Here is a 21,014-nt window from a genome sequence, read left to right on the forward strand (position 1 = left end):
ATCACTGCCGTGGGAGATGGACAGTGGGGGGAAGGAGAGAGAGAGCAAAAACGAATGAATATTCAAACGGCTTCCACACAGACCTTCGATATTCTTCGCAGTCAGCTTTCGGGCGAGCCCTTTGTGATGTCTTCTGAGGTCACCGACCGTGACCCCTCCGTTTCCAGATACGATCATTTCTCTGCGGTGAACCTGGCACCCAGGCAAGGGCGGACACACACCAGGTTCCCGCCGATCGTGCCTTTCCACCCTGTGCGTCTATGGCTTGGTCCTGCGACCAGACCTCCAAAACTCCCACTGACTTATGGGAGGTGCACCGCTTCCAGGGTCTCGTTACCTCGTGGTGTCGTGTGTGTCCTGCCTTAGCGAACCTGTCCCTTTTTATCCCCCTGCTGGGGTATCGCCTGTCCATCACTTCAAACAGTTCAGGGTTCAAAGGGGGGCCGATCTTGACAGCTCTCCTTCTGTCCCTTCATTAACATCTCCAAATGCTGCTCCATTGTTTTCCTTATCTCTCTTTCTCCTGAAGACAGGTGGCAGACCAACTGCTGATCCCACTGGTGCCAGCCCAGGACAGCTAACATCTTAATCTATGTGTATTCTTGTCACAGAAGCCACTCCATGGTTACTCCGGCAGAGTGCTTTGTGTTGTTGTCCTACTGAAAGACGAACTCCCTACCCATTTTAAGCTTTCTGCCAGAGGCTAGCAGGTTTTGATCCCAGACCCCTCTGTAGATAGCAGCATTCATTTTCACCTCAATCCTGACCAGATTTCCAGTCCCTACTGTTGAAAAGCATCCCCACAGTGTGATGCTACCTCTGCAATATTTTACAGTAGGGGTGGTGTTTCCCAGCTGATGCACAGTATTCGATTTATGCCCTATGTACCGACTAGTATTGAGGTCAAAAAGTTCCACTTTAGTCTCATCCACTGGATCTTTTTTCCCATCTTAGTCTTTACTAAGTGATGCTTTGCGAAGTGTTTGTGAGCAACGAAATGCTTATTTTTTAGTGGTATATACCAGAGGGAGAGAGAACGAGAGAGAGAGAGAGAGAGAGAGAGAGAGAGAGAGAGAGAGAGAGAGAGAGAGCCAGTGTGCTGCACAGAAATGTGGGTGGCGGAGTATTTTCCCAGTGGTTGGAGAAGATGTCTTTTGGCCAATAGTCGCAGATGGAAACACAAGATTGCTTGAGGTGGCGTGAGCAGGGCCTTTCAGATTGAGATAGCACGAGGAGTGAGCACAAGACTTTAAAAGTGAATGGGGCCTTGGGAACATTTTGGCATTATAATCTGTAAACGGTAGCGTGGAAGAGAGGCAGGAATATAAATTATGTGAGGGATTGTTTGACCGCAGTGCTGCTTATTGTGGAACATCGCTGCCCCCTCGATTTCAGCCCACCACATCTCTCCAGTCCTCTTAGGCATAGTAGTGGGAGAATTATTTTCTCCCCCCCCCCCACTCACCCATCACACCCTCCTCCCTCACCGTTTTTGAGGAGGGAAGGAGGGACATGCGTTGGTTGCACCTGAAGGAAGTCTGGTGAGGCCAAGGGTGTACCGAGGGATGAATGGAAAGGTGCGTCAGTGGAGGGACCAGAAAGTTACAAGCCCACTAAACCCTGAGACACCAAACAAAGTTTTCTGTTCCAAACAATCACTTTATTGGTTATTACAGAAGATCTCCCCTCTCCCTCCCCACTAACACCCCCTCTCCACCCTCCCATTAATGTTCCCTCTCCCTCCTCACTTCCTGTTCCTAACTTCATCCAATAAAAACTCAACATGGGTTCTCTTGAGAATTGCAGGATAAGTGCGGGACCCTGGCGAGGATGGCTGTGGGTGTCATCTGGGTCTCTCTTCCATCCATCAGAGAAATTTATCAGTGTTGCATACGCAGGGATCTTAGTATTCTGAATCCCTCCGATCCAGCCAACAAACTCTATGACCCCTCTACTGTCAGGCAAGAGCTATTATAGTATTAAGAGAATAATGGTCAGATGGGAGACAGCTTCTTATCTCAGGCCATAAGACTACTGAACTCCCTGCCACAACCCAGTCTCATCGTAAATGAACCATCAGTAGTGTTTACTTGCATTGTAACTGCTCCATAAATTCACTAATACATAGATAATTAATTATCTAGTGGTAAAATTGTATTACTTTATGTGCTTTGTGTGTGAGTTACTGTTGTGCACCTTGGTCTAGAGGAACATTGTTTTATTTGGGCATATACAGCTGTCTGGTTTAATCAACAAGGCCATACTCCGGATTCAGTATGACCCCGGTCTCAGAGCAGGCTTGAAACTAATTCCTTGCTCGTCCATTCAACCCCAGGACTTGGGAAGAAGTCGTAAAGTTCCTGAATCATTGCACTGTCCACGATTGTGCTCCTGGTGTCACCTGTCTCCATCAAATCAGGATTGTGCATGGCCCCCTAGTTAACACATATCGATACCATTCGGAATGGCTGCGCACGCTGCGTCGCGCCGCCATCTTCTTCTCCTTCCTGTTTTCACAGCTCTATGATCTCATTGTCCAAAGCTGCATTTTAAATTTAATCTACAGTCCATATTTAGACCTGAAAATTGATGGCTGAAGTTAGTTGCTGAAGTTATTTGCTATATTAACCCCAAAACGCCCTAACAGGAGATATAGGAGATTTGGATCCCACAGCACTAGGTTCGCTAGCACACATTACCATCGGGGTCCTGAACCAGAGTGGATAACTTCACTCAGCTCAACTCTGAACTAATTCTAGAACCTAGGGACCACCTTCAAACACTCTACAACTCATGTTCTTAGGATTATTCATTATTATTGTTTAATAATAATACATAAATAATGATTTTTTTTGTATTTGCACAGATTCTCTTTTTGCACACTGGGTGTCAGTCTTTTGTTTAGTTTTTGATTAGTTCTATTGTATTTCTTTGTTCTATAGTAAACATCTGCAAGAAAATGTATTTCAGGGAAATATATGGTGACATATACATACCTTCATGATAAATTTACTTTGAAATTTGAACACGTAGATAATATTAAAAGGGCATGGGACAAGATGCCAGAGAGTGTCTAAGGGAAAAATGTATACTGGATGGACATTAGCTGTCTTAACAACTGAGAAAGAGACAGCATGTTCACTTTCAATATCTGCAGGATAAAGTCTGAGAAATCTAAGGAACAAATCCATGTATTCGCCAAACAAGTAAGAAACTTGGTCAGGTCAGTTGTCTGAGTGCTACTGGTATCATGTAACCCAGTACTACCTGTCACACGATCGGGTGATCGGCAACTAAACCGGCTCCCCCACCAGGCTTGCCTGGTGAGGAGGGTGGCTAGACACCCTGCAGGACGAAAAACAAGACCTGACAAAGGGTGGATGAACCCTCTTGTAGGGTCAATGGCCATCTGGCAAACATATGCCGTGAAGCGCGGAAAGGACATCCCTTGCATCGAAGCTTGGTCTGGCCATTCACTGCAACAGAACCTCCCTCAGCCGTCGTGGACCCCACCATGCCACTGGATCCAGGAGGGGATTTCGAGAGGGTGGGTCTGGACCTGTGCAACCCCCTACTCACCTAAAATCCACTCACGCACACGCTGTTCCTTTCTGAGGAGTGGGGTCAACCCCACTAACTGACTGAAAGGAACCAGCTTCAACCTATGGGATGGATGGATAGAGAGAGAGAGAGAGAGAGAGAGAAACAAAGGTTTGAAGAGTAACTGAGTCACAGTGAAGTATGCAAAGCGAGATAGTGAGACAAAGTGAGATAGTGTGGAGAAGCACGGCGAGGTTGTCAGAGTGAGGATCCTGTCACTGACCCTCTTCCTCGGCAAACACCTTCTATAGTGGATAATAATCCAAAGCAGCGCCACGATCCGATTTTGCAGGAATGCGGGATGGACATTACAGTCCCCTCCAGTCATGTAGGTGATGATAAAACAGGACTGGCAGCCATGCCACGACTGAATCCATTAATGACCAAGCAAGCGAAGCTGTTTAGGAATGGCGACAGGGTCTATGGAAGAAGACCAGTGTTTTCTCACAAATCTCAGAACTTGGGACGGTTGATAGGTGCTCCATAGTGGTTTGAAGATCTGGACTGAATCTCGACATATCAATAATATAAACAATCTGCACCCACAATGTGACATTCAAATTCTGGCCACTCTGTTGACTCCCGGACAAGTCATGCATTTGATGTGTCATATGGCTGCCGACATTGGAGGGGATAAACAAAATCTACAATCTGGTTGGAAAGCCATTTGGCTGAATGAACAGACCCAATGTTATCAGACTGGGGAAAGGCAGGCAGGAGAATTCTGAGGAAATCCCTGATATGAGGAACACTTCGGAACAGTCTGGTTGAAACACTCGGGAGCTCCAACAGAAAATAAAGATCACATAAAGGGATGCCATACTGGTCGAACGAAATCAACTTTGATGGATGACCTGAAGTCAGATGTTGTCAGAATGGCTTGGTTAAAATAATCAGACTGGAATGAACCAAACACTTCATTGGATCAGTTAATGTATATTGAGAATCTGGTGAAATGAGATGTGGAGGAGGGAGCCACATGTCAATGAGACAAATTCATCTGAAGAGCTCCTGCAGTCCCAGGGGGTCCTGCTGCGGTGGGATCCTCCTGTGCACTGTTTCACCCGCACCCTGGAGCAGCTTTCTCTGTCCCACTGTCACATTGACACTCAATGGCTCTCAGATACTATTGAAACAGCCCTGGTTTGACTGAAACCTCAACAATAGGTGGGCTCCCTCTGCCCTCCAGTAGATGTGGGTTAATATTTCAAGATATCAAACGATTTCAATCCAATTGGCTTCAGTCCATATTGGCATCTGAACTACAAAGGGCAAATGAAATCATCACTGTAGCAAAAAAAAACTTCAAATATTGCAAATAAAAATTCCCAAAGATACAGGCAGACAGTATCAGGAGAGAGAAGTGAACTGATTAAAATCAGTCAAAGTCCTTCCCCAGAGCAGAGGAACTTAGACATTTAGTAGTTGAAAAACAAGTACACTGACCCAGAAAACACCACCTCTCACACTGACCTCCACTCTCCAAAGAGACCAGGGGCCCATGTGAGTAAATTCATACAGGCGTTGTTGTCTGATCTCACTTCAGACCATTTCCTTGGCAGAAATGAACAATTTCCTTGACCAGAGATACTGGCTACATTTTCTGTAACAAAGTTTATCTAGACATCCTCCGTTAATCAGTAACATTTGTTTGTCCAGACTAGTCTTTTCTGATGTCATAAATGGGGCCACAATCTTTTGTTAAACAGAAAAGGAGCACAACCTGTTCCCTGCAGAGATTGAATCAAAGGGTGGTGCAGATAACAAACAGACCTTTCCAAACACCCATTCAGAATCAGGTTCATCATTACTAACATATGTCATACTATCTGTGTTTTACAGTAGTAGTACAATGCAATGCAGAAAAACACTGTAAGTTACAACAAGAAATATATGTGAAAAGTAAATTAAATAGGTAGTGCAAAAATAGAAAGGTAGTGTTCATGGATTGGTTCATTGTCCCTTCAGAAATCTGATGGTGGAGGGGAAGAGGCTGTTCCGAAACATCGAGTGTCTGTCTTCAGGCTCCTATACCTCCTCCCTGATGGCAGCAATGAGAAGAGGGCATGCCCTGGCTGGTGAGGGTCCTTCGTTATGGATGGAAAAACTTCTTGGCACATCGCCTGTTGAGGATGTCCTTGAAGCTAGTGTCCATTCTGAAGCTGGCCAAGTTTACACCAACACTCAGACTAATTCTATATTTACCCTATTACAATAATCTCCTCATGTTTCCCATCACCCTGCACTCTTCCCCACCCCTGTTCTTCAAGAACTGCTCATTTATACGCAGGTGTGACTTACAGCAGCCAACTAACCTGCCAGCAATCACATCTTCGGGACATGGGAGGAAACTGGAGCTCTCAGGGGAGACCCATGCTATGATGGGAGAACGTGCAAACTCCATACAGTCAGAAAACCTCCATCTTGAGGACAATTAATGTGTTGTGCCTGGGATACACTCTTGGCCAGAAACTTGAAGCAGCACACCCTTTCCACCACCGACCCCTCAATGAGGACAGGTGGGTGTTCTGACTTTCCCTTTCCAAAGTCCGCTATCAATTCCTTGGTCTTGATGTTGGGTACGATGTTGTTGTTGTGTCACCACTCAACCTGCCAGTCTATTTCACTCCTCTGCAAGAATCGTGAAGTTATGATAGACAACTGCGGCAGGTAGGTAAGAAAACAAATGGTATGTTGGCCTTAATTGTAAAAGGGTTGGAAATGAAAAAAAGGTAAGAATTGTTACCACTCTGTAGTGTGTTGGTGAGACCGCACCTGGAGTGCCACACTGTTTGGTCCTCTACAGGGATATATTAACATTGGAATCAGCCCAAACGAGATTCTCCAGGCCAATTAATTGAATGAGAGAATTGTCCTATCAGAAGAGGCAAAACAGTTTGTACCTATGTTCCATGGATTACCGAGGGGTAATCCTTTTGAAGTATGTCTAATCGTAAGGAGGCATGATAGGGTAAATGCAGAGATGTTTTCAGCAGTGGCTGGGTCACAAAAAAGGAGATGTAGTTAAATATAAGATGAGTAGAAAACAATCGCAGTGTGGAGTGAAATCCAGAAATGATCTATTCATGAGAGTTACATCTCTAAAAGTATTTAGAATGGAGACAGGGAAATAAAAATCTGAAAGATGATAGACTTAAATGGTGAGGTACAGAAGAGGTATTGAAGCCCTTGGGTGCATCATTTTTGTAGCCTGGGGAAAAGTACACACTCAGGACAACAAATACTTTTTTGGGTTTTAATTCCTTTATCTGTTTTAGATGTTTTAGTGCCAGAAGAGGGTCTCAAAACAGAACAAACGAATTTACAACCAGTTCCTGCCATTACAATCTCAGTTTAATTTTCGATCCACACCCTTGTGTATCAACGAATTGCGTTTGCGGTATAAAAATACATAAAGCAAACCCCACAAAACTAATACAAAATTAATGCAGAACTAATACAGTAGTGGCAATTCTGAAGGAACACAATACAAACAACATTAGAATCCCACCAACCCTGTACCTTATACATAGCGGCGAAAATGTAAGCGAATACATCTCATCTAAGACGTCTACTACTTTTTAGTACACACGTGCTGAACTTCCAAACAGAGACTAAACATTCACGTTATGCTGTTACATGCACAATCAGTCATGATACAATAAAGTGAGACAAAAGGTACACTTTGGCACAACTTTTACAAGCTATTGCCTGGTAGTTAAATTACAGGAAGACTGACCTACTTGGCCGGTAAGGAACTTTGCACAAGCCACGCTGTCCAGCGCCGATGCCTTCACTCGTGAAAATCTAAAGCATCCACATGTAAAACCTGTCAAATTACCTATATTCTCGATTCGCCAACAAGCATAAACAAATTCACATGGATATCGTCAGTTAACACTCACCGTTCCTCATCATGCCCAGTATCTCTGGGAGGAACTTAACCTCAAAGTCCCACCAGCTTCTTCTGTCGAAAACAAAAATGGTCTCCCCACTATCCCGCGCGTGCGTAATGACATCACCGTCTCCACTTAAAGGCACAGACAACTATTCTAGCATTACCCGGATGGATGCCTAAGTACACTTTTAACGATAATGAATAAGATTCGATGGTCACCTGGTTACATCATATTGAATGGCGGGGCAGGCTTGAGGGACCTGGTGGCATATTCCTGCTCCTGGTTTGTGTTGTTTCAATGTTCAGGTCTCACTAACATTATTGCATAGTGCACATGGCCCAGAGAGAAACGAAGCCAATATTATTACTCTCTGAACCATATGCCAAGTGACATAAAATAAGATAAGAATATTGAACAAGTGGTGATTATGAGCGATTGTTAATTTAATTGTTCTGCTTTATAATTTGGACTTGAGGCACCCAGTGCTCCTTAAGCAGAACCTTTGGTTCTGTCATCTCATTGGTCTTATATGCACAACAGCAACTGAATCTCCAAAATTGTCTACACCTCTCAATCAAAATCCATTCTAATAGCTGAGCTGTACAACAGGTAGTTAAAACAGCCCGATGCATCACTGACAGCAGTCTAGCTGCCATATGTACAGAAAAGTGCCAGAGAAGGCCAGCCATGTTATGAAGGATCTGCTCATGGACATTTGTCCCACTCCCATCAGGGAAGAGGCTACACAGCATTCACACCAGGCCCACTAAACTTAAAAACAGCTTCTTCCCCCAAGCTATCAGGCTGGTCAACACCCCCACCCATTATCCTACCACCCCCCACATACACATCACCTCTTGATGTTCTATATTTAAAATAAGATAAGAATATAGCAGTAAACTCCACATTGTGTTTGATGGGATTTTTTTTTATTTTATATTTATTGTGTTTTTTTTTTGTTTTTGTTCTTTATGCTTGTTGTGTTTTTTTAAGCTGATTAGGTCCGGAGTAACAATCATTTTATTCTCCTTTGAACTCCAGTACTGAAGAATGACAATAAACAATCTCGAATGTTATCTCTGTTAGGAGACTTTGAGACTCATGTTCATGTTCATGTCTGCTGTGAACTTCTCTACATTCCATTTCACTCCCCCATAAGTGGTCCCCACACCTTGCCGCTATGCTCAGCTTGCTCACCGGCCCAGTCATCTCTGCCCTTGACCGTCTAGGCTGCAGCCTCAGACTTACAGGCACATGCAAGGGTCTGAGACTCTCGCATTGCTACTTCTGAGATCCCGCACTACCTCACTCAGTCACATTGTCCTTTTCCTCTTGGCTGACTAACACGGCAGTGCTTAATTTAAGGAGTATGATAATGTCCTAGCACAAAATGTTTCAATGACTTTCCCCCCGCCTTAACTGCACCACAGCATTTGAAGCCCAGACTCCAGCTCATTCTCTGAGTTGGAGCTTCTTAAGCTCTAGGCACTTCCACACTTCTGGTTCTCAACTTCAATGTACCAACCAACCTGCTATGCCTATCTTAAAAATGCACTTCATCAAATTATCTATTTCATCAATTTAATTAACCTAGCCTATGCACACCAGTACTCACGGCCTTCTATAGATGCATAGGGGAGAGCATCCTAACCTGCTCCATCACTATGCGATACGGAGACTACAGTGACAGACAGGAGGGCTTGATAGTAGGCAGTTAAAACGGCCCAATGCATCATCAGCACCAGCCTGCCTTCCATTAGGACATATATACAAAATGATGCTGGAAAAAAAGTCAGCAATATCATAAGGGTTCCCAGTCACCCTTCATACAGACACAGAAAGACTATTTAAAATGGATAGATGAGGATTTGAACACATACTAAAAAAATACAGGGAAATATGACTTGCAGAGTACACCAGCTAAAGTGTCAGCTGGCTTTGACTTTATCTGGTAACCCAGTTATTTAGGAGACCCAGTTAATGCAAGCAAATGGAATAGAGGGTGGTGAATCTGTGAAATTCATTGGACAGACAGCTGTGGAGGACAAGTCACTGGTTATATTTATCGCGAAGCTTGATAGGTTCTTGATTAGTAAAGGTGTTAAAAGGGTGAAGCAGGAGAAGAGGTTTGAGAGAGATAGTAAATCAGCCATGATCTAATAGTGGAACAGATGATGGATCAAAAGGCTTAATTCTGTTTCTATATCTTATGCAAAAGAATTCATATCTGATTTCACATATAATTACCCATTTGTGACCCTCTCTTTCGCCAGCTACTCTCTTGCTTCTAATATACTGTACTTAGAAAAGATTTTAGAATTTTTCTACTTGCACCTTTTTGATCTAAGTTTTTTTTCTCTGTGTGTGTGTGTGTGTGTGTGTGTGTGTGTGTATAGAGAGAGAGAAAGAGAATGAGAATGAACGAATAAGAAAATGAACAAACTTTAGGAGTGTTGAATGGAAGTTTTTAAGGTTATGCTGAGAAAAGGGTAAATAATGAGAATCTTTTACTGGGGTAGGGGAATCTAGAGCCAGAGGACACAAGATTAAGGTAAGGATGGAAAATTTTAAAAGGTAAATTGTTCACACGGAAAGTGGCAGTTATCAGGATTGAGTTGTCGGAGGAGGTGTTAGAGGCAGGTATACTTTCAATGTTTAAAAGGCATTTAGACAGGAACAGAGGAAAGGCATAGAGGAATATAGTTTAACAGAAGCAAATTGGAATAGTTTAGATTGGCATCATATTTGGCATGAATGAGTTGGGTCAAAGGATTTCTACTCTACCAAATCTGTTTCTCTGATCAAGAAGTTCCCACTTGCTTCAAAAAGGCAATGATTATACCAGTGCCTAAGAAGAATAATGTGGGCTGCCTTAATGATTATTGCCTGATAGCACTCATATCGACAGTGACAAAATGCTTTGAGAGGTTGGTCATGACTATACTGAACTCCTGCCTCAGCAAGGACCTTGCAATTTGCCTATTGCCACAATAGGTTAATGGCAGACGCAATCTCAATGGCTCTCCACAGGGCTTTAGACCACCTGGACAACACAAACACCTACGTCAGGATGCTGTTCATCAAATATAGCTCAGCATTTAACACCATCATTCCCACAATCCTGATTCAGACATTGCAGAACCTGGGCCTCTGTACCTCCCTCTGCAATTGGATGTTCGACTTCCTAACCGGAACACCACAATCTGTGCGGATTGGTGATAACATATCAACGCTGGTGCACCTCAGTGGTGTGTGCTTAGCCCACTGCTCTACTCTCTATATACACATGACTGTGTGGTTAGGCATAGCTCAAATAACATCTATAAATTTGCTGACGATACAACCGTTGTGGGTAAAATCTCAGGTGGTGATGAGAAGGTGTACAGGAGTGAGATATGCCAACTAGTGGAGTGGTGCCGCAGCAACAACCTGGCACTCAACGTCAGTAAGATGAAAGAGCTGACTGTGGACTTCAGGAGGGGTAGGATGAAAGAACACATACCAATCCTCATAGAGGGATCAGAAGTGGAGAGAGTGAGCAGCTTCAAGTTCCTGGGTGTCAAGATATCTGAGAATCTAACCTGGTCCCAACATATCAATGTAGTTATAAAGAAGGCAAGACAGTGGCTATACTTTATTAGGAGTTTGAAGCGATTTGGCATGTCAATAAATACGCTCAAAAACTTCTATAGTTGTACAATGGAGAGCATTCTGACAGGCTGCATCACTGTCTGGTATGGAGGGGCTACTGCACAGGACCGAAAGAAGCTGCAGAAGGTTGTAAATCCAGTTAGCTCCATCTTGGGTACTAGCCTACAAAGTACCCAGGACATCTTTAGAGAGCGGTGTCTCAGAAGGTCAGCTCCATTATTAAGGACTCCATCACCCAGGGCATGCCCTTTTCTCACTGTTAACCATCAGGTAGGAGGTACAGAAGCCTGAAGACACACACTCAACAATTCAGGAACAGCTTCTTCCCCTCTGCCATCCGATTCCTAAATGGATATTGAATCTTTGGACACTACCTCAGTTTTTAAAAAATATACAGTATTTCTGTTTTTGCACTTTTTTGTAATCTATTGAATATACGTAATTGATTTACTTGTTTACTTATTATTTTATTTTATTTATTATTATTAATTTTCTCTGCTAGATTATGTATTGCTGGTGATAATAAACCTGATTCTGATTCTGATTGTAACTACCACTTGTAAAGTTTAATTTCAGCCACCTGGTATGACGTCTGTCGTTTAATATGATCTAGGAGAAGATTTATCTTTAACAAAGCATATAGTGTTCCTTTGTTCTGCACTGTTGCTGAGAAGTAGCCGGAATCCTCCTTCAAGGACAATCCCTTTGAAGGTTGGGGGGCACAGTTTGAGAGAAGGAATGGGGAAAGTGATTCGCTGGACGACTTCCTGTTTCCGTTATCGCCGCCTAACAATGGTGGTGGCTGTGTGAACAGTGCGCCCTTGATTCAGCGCAACGTTTTTACCAGGAGAGAGCCGGTGAGAGAGTCGGGCGTCGCGGGGGCCCGGGCCGATCGTGAGGTTACTGCCCACGGCTAAAGGCAGAATTCGGCCCGGTTGGTGTTGGTACCGCCGGAGGAATGGCGTAGGCTCTGAGGCCTAGCGTCTTACGCAAGTCCCAGGCATCGGGCTCCAGAAGGCCGAGGCTTTTTCCTGGGCTCTGGTAGAATAAAACCTCTCCATGGAGGGCCTTGGTTTTGTGGGATGTTGGTTTGATTTCTTAAAATATCAAAGACTTTCTGCAACCAATCCCTTCCCGGTGGGGGCGTATGTTTAATATCAAATATCAAGTGTCACCCTAAGATCATTTTATCGTATCAATCTTTATTTCTCTTCCTTTTAAAAATACTTTTTTTTTGCTGTCAGTTTTGATTAATTAAGTAGGACCTAGTAGTATTAGCTACTCTATTTCTGCCCCGTTTCACCGACAGCTTCCCCTGTTCTGTGATCGTTATGAATAGGCATTTCCTGCTGGGGTGTGTTGCATAAATGTTGCTTGAATTGAAAGGTTGGAGGGGTTGGTTTGCCTCTGCTTTATTTTGAACCTTTTTGTGTATTCAGTCACAACAACTCTGTTTGAAATATTGTAGAATTATTGGCAGAAATTTACAGTTTTAACTGATTGCATAACTGGATTTATGTAGGTCAGTATTTTGATATTGTAGCTGGAATGCGTGTTCCCTGCTTGGAGACAAATGGTTGATGTTAAAATTATTTATTATTTTCCATATTAACGTATACTTTCGGCATTTTAGAAATGGAATTTTCTGTAAATACTACAGCAGGGTTGTAGTGTCCATTATTACCTGCGTTGCAGTACCAGATATTACAAAGAATTAATACTTTCATGCTGGACTATACAGTCTAGAATTGTCCATCAATTTTATTTATGTTTTTTTTCTTTCTAAATGGTGGTCCTACTAATCAGGAGAAAGACTGGTAAGTGAAGGAATGATAAAACAGTTTGTGCATGTGTTTTGGAGGAATTCAGATTTTATTATTTGTCACCTAACATCTTTTGAATTTTGAATCTGGCTGTGTGTGTGTGTGTGTCCTTTTTTGATATGTCAATATTTTATTGCCATTTTCCTTTTCCCATATCAATAGACCCCTTCCATTTATACCTGATGGGTTTGGAGGCGGGGAGGGGAGAGATTCTGAAGATCTCTGGGATGAAGAGATGTGGGATATTTGCTGAGCTTGTGCTTATAGTTAACAACATTTAATTTTTCTTCTTTGCAGGAGTATACTAACACTCTTGCACTTATCCATTTGACCAAATAATGGTTCCTTCCGATAGTTCCATTATAACATAGTATTATAAATACCTTTATTAAAAACCTGCAATTATGGGGCAAAATTGTATCTGTGATAGGAAACCAAAACTTTGCAGATTTGGAAACCTGAATTGCAAAATATGTATGAACAAAATATTGGAAGTGCTCAGGTCAGGCATCTGGTGAAAGTAAAATGGTCACTATTTTAGGCTGATGATCTTTCATGTACTATAGATTGATTTGATATGATACCATGTGGATTTTCTCGAATAAGAATTAGATGTCACGATACTGACTGACAAACAGTGCAATAATCTGGGCTTTTTTACTGAATCTTTAGTGGGCCAAAATGGAATCAAAGAGCCATGATTTCTTGTATTATTCATTCTTCATAACTTTTACAGTTGATGTTTTATGATGCTTTAAACTTTAATGCACAAATAAGGACACAAAATAAGGAAATGTATCAGAAAAGTGAAATAAATTTAGAGAGGGTAATTTCTGATTCTCCTTAGTGCAAGTTAAATAGTGTCCATGTGGATGAGGGGGACAAATGATAGGTTAAACAGTACCTGGAAGGTTGGGGAGACCAGCGATCCCCAGGTCAGTAAGTGCTGGATCGGAGGTCGTGTGGGCGGGAGTCACGAGGACCAGTCATTCCCCAGACCACAGGGGTCAAAGGTCTGTGCAACCCTGAAAGTCAAGGCCTGAAGGTTGAAGTCTCATTGTGATCAGTAAGTCCTGGGGTGAATGCCCAAAGCTCAGCAGGTTTGAGCGCAAGGCCAATGGTGTAAGTCCAGAGGTCAGCAAGTCTGGAGGTGACCTGATGTCTGTGAGACATCACTGGTGGTTGGAGGCCTGATCTCTGCAAGTCTAAGAGTCTGGGACCAAGAGGAAGGCAAACTGTCAAAATACAAACAAGTAATAAATAAATGAAACTGAGAACATGAGTTGTCAAGTCCTTTTAAGTACTTAATTCATTGTTGTGAGTGAAGTTATCCACGAGAGTTCAGAAGCCTGATCTTTGGGGTAATAACTTCCCTTCTGACCTGAGTTTTTCCAGCATTTTGCATGTGTGTGTTGATCAGAAATGTTCGGGTGTGTTTTAAGTTGGAGAGAGAAGAAGATGGAGAGAACAGAAGGAACATCTGTGATAAAGTTTTGTAAAGGGAATGATTGCTTAATAAAAAGACCTGGCAGTTGGAGACAAAGGGAAAATTGAAATAATAGCAAGTCTGTGGAGAGAAAAATAGGTTACTTTAAGTAGTAGTAATAGCTCATTTATAGACCATTTTTCATACAGATGATGTTCAAAATGCTTTATTGGATAAAGTGCAAACATGAAAATAAAATAAAAATAAACATGAAAATAAAAGACAAAAGATGTTAGTTAAGAGCAAGGTTAAATAGGGTTTGGCATTTAAAAATGTCAACTGAGTCTGCATCCCTTGTAATTTTAGGTATTGAATTCAAATAAAGCTGACCTGACAATTATCTTTTGAGGGAAATTGTTTAAATTTAAAAGACTGGCAGAAGAAGATCTGAGAGCTCAAGCAGGATTATAAAACACCTACGCTCTGTCCGCCAGAGAAACCAGGATCTCCCAGTGACCACACATTGTAATTCCACATCCCATTCCCATTCTGACATGTCTATCCATGGCTTCCTCTACTATCAAGATGAAGCCACACTGAGGTTGGAGGAACAAGACCTTATATTCTGCCTGGGTAGCCTCCAACCTGATGGCATGAACATTGACTTCTCTAACTTCCATTAATGCCCCTCCTCCCCTTCGTACCAAATCCCTTATTTATTTATTTATTCCATTTTTTTTTCCTCTCTCTTTTTTCTCCCTCTGTCCCTCTCACTATAACTCCTTGCATGCTCTCCATTCTCTGGTGCTCCCCTCCCCCTTTCTTTCTCCCTGGCTTTTCATCCCTTGATCCTCTCCCTTCTCCAGCCTCGTATCCCTTTTGCCAATCAACTTTCCAGCTCTTGGCGCCATCCCTCCCCTCCTGTCTTCCTTCATTTCGGATCTCCCCCTCCCCCCCCGCCCCCCACTTTCAAATCTCTTACTATCTCTTCTTTCAGTTAGTCCTGACAAAGTGTCTTGGCCCGAAACGTCGACTGTACCTCTTCCTAGAGATGCTGCCTGGCCTGCTGCATTCACCAGCAACTTTTGTGTGTGTTGCTTGCAACTCTATGATTTTTTTTACTTTGTTTATATAGAGATACAGTGCGGAATGGGCCCTTCTGACCCAGCAAGTCGTGCCGTCCAGCAACCCATCTTTTTAACTGTAGCATAATCACAGGACAATTTCTAATGACCAATTGACCTACTAACTGGTACATCTTTGAGAGGAATCTGGAGGAATCCCATGCGTATATGGGAAGAACGTACAAGCTTTCTTACATAGAATGCTGGAATTGGAACTCTGAACTCCCGATCCTCCAAGCTGTAATAACATCACTCTAACCACTACGCTACTGAGGTGCCGTGTACTCTGGTCCAAGACCATTGGGAGCTTTAAAAAACAAAGTTTAAAGATTGATAATTTCAGTACAACTGGCAATGTGCCCAGTCAGAATGTGGCTCACAGTTCCCCGAGCTTACACTGATCACCACTAAGGTAATGCGGGAGGGAGAAGATGGGGGAGATTAGAGTGGGAGTGGATGGAGAATTAAAGTATGACAGTTAGCTAGGAGTCATACTGGACCGCTCAATAGAGATGCTCTTCAGAGTGGTCAACCAGTCTGTTTGTTTTCTCCAGTTCAGAGGAGATCACTTTGTGAGTGCTGAAAGCAATTAGTTGACTTTGGTTAGTGGAGCCCCTGGGACCCTCCGGAGCAGGGTTTCTACGGACCAATACGACTAAGCAAGGGGTCTGTGGACCCCAGTTTGGGAACTCCTGCTCTAGAGAGTGGATGTGGAGAAGATGTTCTCTATAGTGGGTGAGTCTAGGACCATAAGGCACAGCCTCAGAATGTAAGGATATCCCATTAGAACAGAGATGAGGTATTTCTTTAACCAGAAGGTGGGAATCTGGAATTCATTGTGACTGAAGTCAAATCGTTGGGTATATTTAAAGCAGAGACTGATAGGTTTTTGATCAGTAAGTGTCAAAGGTTACAGGATGAAAGCAGGAGAATGGAGTTGAGAGGAATAATAATCAGCCATGATAAAGTGGTGGAGCAGACCAGACAGGCCTAATTCTGCTCTTACGACTTATGGCCTTATGGACTGGCGGTCTGGAGGCCTCACATTGTGTGTGAGTGGAAGGTGGGAAAGGGCCTTGTTTTTCTGTTGTTGTTTTTGTTTTTTTGTTGCTGCTACTGTTTGTGTTCTGCTGAGCATTGTGGGTATGTGCCGTGGAATGAGCATTGTGGGTTGGTGCTGGAATGTGTGCCGACACTTGTGGGCTGCACCCAGCACATCTTTAAGTGTTTTGGTTGTTAGCACAAATGACACATTTCCCTGCAGGCCTGGCACCAGCTATGGAAAAAGAGTAAATAGTCCAAGTTTTGCGCTGAGACCCTTCGGGATTAGAGGAAAAGAGGATGAGAAGTCAGAAGTCAGAGTAAGAAGGTGAGGAGAGGGGAGGAAGAAATATAAGGTAGTAGTTGAGAGGTGAAATGGGAAGGGGTAAAGTAAAGACCTGGGAAGTCAATTGGTGAAAGAGAAAAAGGGCTGGGGGAGGGAGAATCTGACAGGAGGGAACAGCAGGCCATGGAAGAAAGGGAAGATGGAGGAGCACCAGAGAGATGTGATGGGCATGTAAGGAGAGAGAGGGAAGTGGGAATGGTGAAGGAGAGGGGGTTGCAATTACCGGAAGATTGAGAAATCGATGTTCATGCCATCAGGTTGGAGGCTACCCAGGCAGAATACAAGTTGTTTTCCTCCAGCCTGAATGTGGCCACATCGCTGCAGTAGAGGAGGCCATGGACTGGCATGTCGGAATGTGAAGTGGAATTAAGATGGTTGGCTATTGGGAACCCGCTCCCCCTCTCCCATTTTCACCTATCACCTACTACCTTGTATATCTTCTTCCCCTTTCCCCACCTTCTTATTGTGACTTCAAATCTTTTTTCTCCAGTCCTGATGAAGGGTCTTGGCCCGAAACTTCAACTGTTCACTCATTTCCATAGATACTACCTGGCTTGCGTTTTGTATGTGTTGCTTTGGATTTCCAGCATCTGCAAATTTTTTCTTGTTTGTGGTTCAACATATTTCCCTGTACGTTCTGATGTACATGTTAAAAATGTGAATCTGAAGAGAATTTTAATCTCTTCTTTAATAATCAGAGTGAAGTGTAAAAGAGATAATTAATCCTGAGTTTTAAAAATATGATCTTATTCACATTTTATGTGTTTTAAGCAGATTAAAAAGTTTGTAAGAAGAAGATAAAATTAGCCGAATAAGGATAATGAGGTAGTCACTACCTGGCTGCCACCCACAACTATTTGAAATATTAATGTAGTTTCTGTGAATCTGATTTCTGACATTTTCTGTAAGTCCTCTGGCTTGAGGTTGTTTATCCCTGGTCAACAGTCTTATAATTGGGCTGTGTTCCTTTCCTAATAATGTACATTGGCAAGTCAACATCTAAGTCCAGAAGTGACTAAATATTTGATTGCTCTTTTGGTCTTTGCTATTTCACCGTTAGCTAGGGGCTCCTTGTATTGTTAAGCAGTGAACAGTATTCATCCATGCTGAGGAGAGAAACGTTTATCACTTCCTGCAATATTTGACCACTTTTAATACTCTCACGTAAGGGTTAGGTACAAAGACAGCTCCCTCTGCATGGACCAAATAGCCTTTTAACTGTTAGCACATTGTTTTTCTGATGACATCCTTACCTTTGAAGACAAATGCCAAACTTTCTGTAGTTTATTTAAATGAATTCTCTATCAGAAGTAATAGCAGAGATTCTTCAAGCCTGTTTAATGGACCACGTATTCAACAAGTGCCCTTTGAAGTTGAATCAATGGGAAGAAGCTAATAAAAACTTTAGGAATATCATTTAGAGAATTACTTGATTTTTTAGCTGATGCAGGCAAAGATTGCTTTGAATTATAACAGCATAAAGCTAGTTTATTTAAGAAATATTCTTCTGAGTCCCACTACCTACTTTTCTACCATTCTTACACATTTTAATTCTCCAAGGATATATCTAATTCTATGCTAGGTCTCCAAACAGCATCAAATAAAGCAGTACATTCCAAATTTTAACCATTGTTCCATTTAAGATTTTCTTATTGCTTATGGTTTTTCACAGTCATTTTAAGTGAGTGCCCTTCAGCTATTTCATGTAATTTTTCTTGAATTTTACCCAATAGTTCATGGCTTTATCAACTTATCATATTGTGATTTTCTGCCCTAAAGAAAGCAATCTCTGCAGATTTATTTATTTAGCGATCAGCGATCAGCATGGTAATAGGCCCTACCGGCCTAATGAACCTGCTTACCCAGTTACACCCCAGTGACCAGTTAACCTACTAGCTCTTACATATTTGGAACATTGGACGAAACTGGAACACCCAGAGAGAAGCCACGTGGTCTGGGGGAAAATGTTCAAACCCCTTACAGACAGAATTAGACCTGGGCTGCTAGTGCTGTAATACCATTGTGCTAACCACTATGCAAATATGCCCATGTAACTGCATTTTATTTTCTCTGAAGCCATTCAGGGGCATTTCTTCTGTTCTGTGTTTAAAGCCTTTTTACCCTCATGGTGCCTAGACTCTATACTGTAAATAGAACTTAAATGGTTTGTTTCAGTTCAATATTACTTTTTGGACTTCTTATGCATAGCTTTGTTAATATTTTGCTGTATTTCCCTGATAACTACTTCAAAGTATTTGAAATATTGCAATAGATAATTTAACTTTGTTGGTAATTGGGGACATAAGAATACAAGAAATAGAGGCTGGCATGGACTATTCAGCTGGCTGTCATTCATTAAGATCATAGCTGATCTTTTACCTTATCATCACTATCCAGGGATAACCTTGTATGCCTAGTTCACCTGAAAATTTAAATATCCATCAAACTCTTGGCTTGAACTCAGTAACGTGGCCTTTGCAGGCCTAATAGGTAAAGAATTTCAAAGATTAATTGCCTCCTGAGTAAAGGCATTTCTTAATATCTTTGTCCTGAATGGCTAACCCCTGCTTTGACGTACTGATTACTAATTCTAGACATCCCTGTCAATGGAAGCATCTCCACATCTGTCAAAACCCAACAAATTTCAGAATATGTGGTCTTGCATAGTTCTAAACATGAGCATAGGCTTGTTCTCTCATGTATCCACCATGCCAGGGATCAGTCTCTCTGTTGTGTGTATCCTCGGATAGGGAGACCAGACAAGCGTACAATGTCCAGATACTGTCCTACCTGGGCCTTGTGCAATTGGAGCAAGTTGCCTCTTCTCTTGTACACTTATCCTCTGGCATTTAAGGCCATGATACCATTTGCCTCCTGATCACTGTATGCTAACTTTGTGATTACAGGTGTCCCCTGCTTTTCGAACGTTCGCTTGACGAAACCTCGCTGTTACGAAAGACCTACATTAGTTACCTGTTTTCGCTAACAGAAGGTGTTTTCACTGTTAGGAAAAAAGGCAGCACGTGATAAAAGGCAGTGCGCGCCCCAAGCAGCCAAGCTCCTCCCCCGGAACTGCATTCTAGCTGGCATTGCTTAAACACGTGCCTGTGAGCAGCCGTTAGCAAGATGAGTTCTGAGGTATTGGAAAAGCCTAAAAGGGCTCGTAAGGGTGTTACACTTAGCGTAAGACTAGACATAATTAAGCATTTCGATCGTGGTGAATGAAGTAAGAACAAAGTGAGTTTGGCTTGTGGAAGTTGACGAAGGTGATGTTGAAGAGGTTTTGGCATTCCATGAACAAGAACTGATAGATGAAGAGCTGATGCAATTGGAAGAGGAAAGAATAACGATTGAAACCAAATGCAGTAGCGAATGGACCGAAAGTGAAGTCGTCCAGGAACTGAACGTGAAGCAACTGCGTGAGATTTTCGCTGCAATTGACAACAATAATTGCAGAAAAGTACGACTTTAATTTTGAAAGGGTATGTAGGTTTAGAGCAAATTTGCAGGATGGTTTGAGTGCTTATAAAGATCTGTATGATAGAAAAATGCGCGAGGCTAAGCAGTCAAGCATGCTGTCGTTTTACAAGCCTTCCACATCAGCCCTAGCAGACGACGAACCTCGACCTTCGACATCGAGACAGGCAGACATAGAAGAAGATGACCTGCCTGCCCTGATGGAAACAGACGACGATGAGATGACACCCCAGTGTCCCACCACCCCAGCCCCCAGGCCACGGACTGATATATTGCCGCGGAGAATGCAGTGGTAGCTGGGATGCACCCAGGACATCTTTAAGAAAAAAGCCGAAATAAACAAGCTAATTAATTAGGTGCCACCCGGCACGTAAATGTTGGCCCAAATCAGAGGCGATTGCCAATTGCGTCGCCTCTGATCTGGGCCGACATTTACGTGCCGGGCGGTACCTAATTAATTAGCTTGTTTATTTCGGCTTTTTTCTTAAGATGTGCTGGGTGCGTCGTGGCTACCGCTGAACCTCTGCATGCTTCACGGATCGGTATCGGTCGGCGGCCTGGAGGTTGGGGTCCACTGCACCACCCCAATCTCCGACAACTCAGTCTAACACACCATCATCAGTGTGC

The 21,014-nt window shown here is 42.8% G+C and overlaps 1 protein-coding gene across 1 annotated transcript in view; it reads left to right on the forward strand.

Moving 5' to 3' along the window:
* The first annotated feature begins 11,913 nt into the window (after window positions 1–11,913).
* The window catches only part of rlim (ring finger protein, LIM domain interacting), a 68,913-nt gene continuing 59,812 nt past the window's right edge, over window positions 11,914–21,014 (forward strand). Inside the window, exon 1 of the mRNA XM_072270918.1 lies at window positions 11,914–12,007. The gene's annotated coding sequence lies outside the window, so the exon portion shown is untranslated. The remainder of the gene's footprint in view (window positions 12,008–21,014) is intronic.

The sequence above is a fragment of the Mobula birostris genome, chromosome 10, assembly GCF_030028105.1.
Source record: "Mobula birostris isolate sMobBir1 chromosome 10, sMobBir1.hap1, whole genome shotgun sequence".
NCBI classification, from domain to species: Eukaryota; Metazoa; Chordata; class Chondrichthyes; order Myliobatiformes; family Myliobatidae; genus Mobula; species Mobula birostris.